General features: G+C 69.5%; 1 non-coding gene across 1 annotated transcript; it reads right to left on the bottom strand.

Annotated features, from left to right (window-relative positions):
- Positions 1-420: 420 nt before the first annotated feature.
- On the bottom strand, positions 421-539 carry LOC128823632 (5S ribosomal RNA). The gene has a single exon (XR_008441875.1). It is a non-coding gene; the product is annotated as a 5S ribosomal RNA (ribosomal RNA).
- Between the last annotated feature and the right edge of the window lie 1,961 nt (positions 540-2,500).

Below are 2,500 nucleotides of genomic sequence, written 5' to 3'. Positions count from 1 at the left end.
CGGCGCCCGGGCGCAGGGGGTCCGAGCGAGTCCGTCCCGGGCCCGGGGCCTCCCCCTGCGGCTTTGGGGGCCGTGGGTCCCCGCTGGCGGAAGCCGCTGGGCGCTGGACACCCGCCGTCCGTCCCGCCTGGCCAGGCCTGGCCTGGGTGGCCGCGGGGCGGGGGGATTCGGGGCGGTCCTGCGGGCCGGCGGCCGGGAGGGTCCGGGCCAGTCCGCCCCATGCCCGGGGTCTCCCCCAGCGGCTTCGGTGGGTCCTCCGCGGAGGAAGCCGGGTGGGGAGCCGGACCCCAGGCGCCCAGACCCGTGACCTGCGGCCGCGACCTCCGACTCGGCAGGAGCGACGAGGGGCTTTCCGGCCCGTCCCCCCCCTCTCCTTCCTCCCCAGAAAAGGAGAGAGAGCTGGCTCGGACCGGGAAAAGCTGCCTACGGCACCTGGGATTCCCAGGCGGTCACCCATCCAAGTACTAGCCAGGCCCGGGACGGTTTACCTTCCGAGATCGGACGGGATCGGGGGCGTTCGGTCCGGTATGGCCGTAGGCACCCGGCCCCCGCGCCTCCTCGCCCGCTTTCCCCTGCCGACGCCCGGGCCTGCCGCACGGTGAGCCCCGGTCGGACTGCCCCCCTGCGGCAGGGCCCCCGTCTCTCGCGGGCCCGGTCCTTTTTTCCTTCTCGAGCTCCGGGGCCCGGGCTGGCCGCCAGAGCCCCTCCGCCCGCCCGCCCTCCCCGGCGTCGGGGAAAATATTGTCCCGGACATCCAGTGCGCCCTGATCCTGTCAGCCGGGGGGGGGGGTGGGTGGGTGGAGGGGGGGCAGTCCCTCGCTGCGGCCGGGGAGGGTGAGCCCAGGGCGGCTTGCCTGCCGTCCGAGTCCCCTCTCGGCCACCAGGTCAACCCCGAGCCGAAAGGGCTGAAAAATTTTCAGAGTCCCCTCCCGGGCACCAGGTCAACCCGTGGAATCGAACGGGTTCGCCTGCTGGCCGGTTCGCTTCCCGGCCACCAGGTCAACCCGTAGGTTTGAACGGGCACGCCCGGTGGCCGCTTTCCCGTCCGGTCACCAGGTCAACCCGGATCTCCCTCCTTCCCTGGGCGCCCCCTCCTCGGAGGCGTCAGGTTCCATTTTCTTTTTCCCCCCAGACTTCCAGGGGCCCGATCCAGTCGGCCGGGAGGCAGTCCCTCGCTGCGGCCGGGGTGGGTGAGGCCAGGGCGGCTTGCCTGCCGTCCGAGTCCCCTCTCGGCCACCAGGTCAACCCCGAGCCGAAAGGGCTGAACATTTTTCAGAGTCCCCTCCCGGGCACCAGGTCAACCCGTGGAATCGAACGGGTTCACCTGCTGGCCGGTTCGCTTCCCGGCCACCAGGTCAACCCGTAGGTTGCCGACGGGGCTAGCCAGTGGCCGGTTTGCTTTCCGGCCGCCAGGTCAACCCCTAGGTTTGAACGGGCACGCCCGGTGGCCGCTTTCCCGTCCGGTCACCAGGTCGACCCGGATCTCCCTCCTTCCCTGGGCGCCCCCTCCTCGGAGGCGTCAGGTTCCATTCTTTTTTCCAGACTTCCAGGGGCCCGATCCAGTCGGCCGGGAGGCAGTCCCTCGCTGCGGCCGGGGAGGGTGAGCCCAGGGCGGCCTGGTCCATGTCTCTAGTGGGCCCGATCCTTTTTTGGGGTGTTTTTTTTTTTTTTTCCGAGCTCCGGGGCCCGGCCCGCCCGGGCAGCCCTCCTCGGAGGCGTGGGGCGGATTTCCCCCCCCCCCCCCCAGACTTCCAGGGGCCCGATCCTGTCGGCCGGGAGGATGTCCCTCGCTGCGGCCGGGGAGGGTGAGCCCAGGGCGGCCTGCTTGGCGGCCGGGTCCATGTCTCTAGTGGGCCCGATCCTTTTCTTCCCTTTTCCGGCTCCGGGGCCCGGGGTGGCCGGGTAGCCCTCCGCGGTGGCGTCGGCAAATTTTTTTAAAAAATCAGACTTCCGTGGGCCCGATCCTGACGGCCGGGAGGCAGTACCTCGCTGCGTCCGGGGACGGTGAGACGCTCGGCCACCGGGTCAACCCGGAGGAAGCGGGCTGGGGGAAAAAAAAAAAAAAAAAAAAGTTTTCCAAGTCTGAAAAATTTTCAAAGTCCCCTCCCGGCCACCGGGTCAACCCCTTTGGAGCGAATGGGTTGACCTGACGGCCGGTCGTCTCGCGGATGTCCGGAAGGGGTCGCCCAACGCCGTCTCGGCCGACCGAGGGAACCACGAGGTGGCGCCCGGTTCCAGTTTCGTACCGCCGAAGGCGGGGCTTTGGCTTTTTCGACCCGTCTTTCGAGGACTGTGTGCGGAGATTTGTGAGGACAGGTTTTTCAGAGCCTGTGAGAACCGGAGCTCAGCCTAGGGGATCAATCCGAGTATTGTACCCGACCCTGCCCGGCGTGGGAGGGGGGGAACGGGCACGTTTGAGGGCGGAGGCCAGCACCCACCCGGCCCTCCGCCGAGACGGCCCGCTTTTCCCGGCTCTTAGCTCACGGGCCCCGCAGCGGCC

This window comes from Malaclemys terrapin, chromosome 15, assembly GCF_027887155.1.
Source record: "Malaclemys terrapin pileata isolate rMalTer1 chromosome 15, rMalTer1.hap1, whole genome shotgun sequence".
Lineage (NCBI taxonomy): Eukaryota > Metazoa > Chordata > Testudines > Emydidae > Malaclemys > Malaclemys terrapin.
Note: the sequence above shows the minus strand (reverse complement) of the source record. Positions and strands in the feature narration are given on the sequence as shown.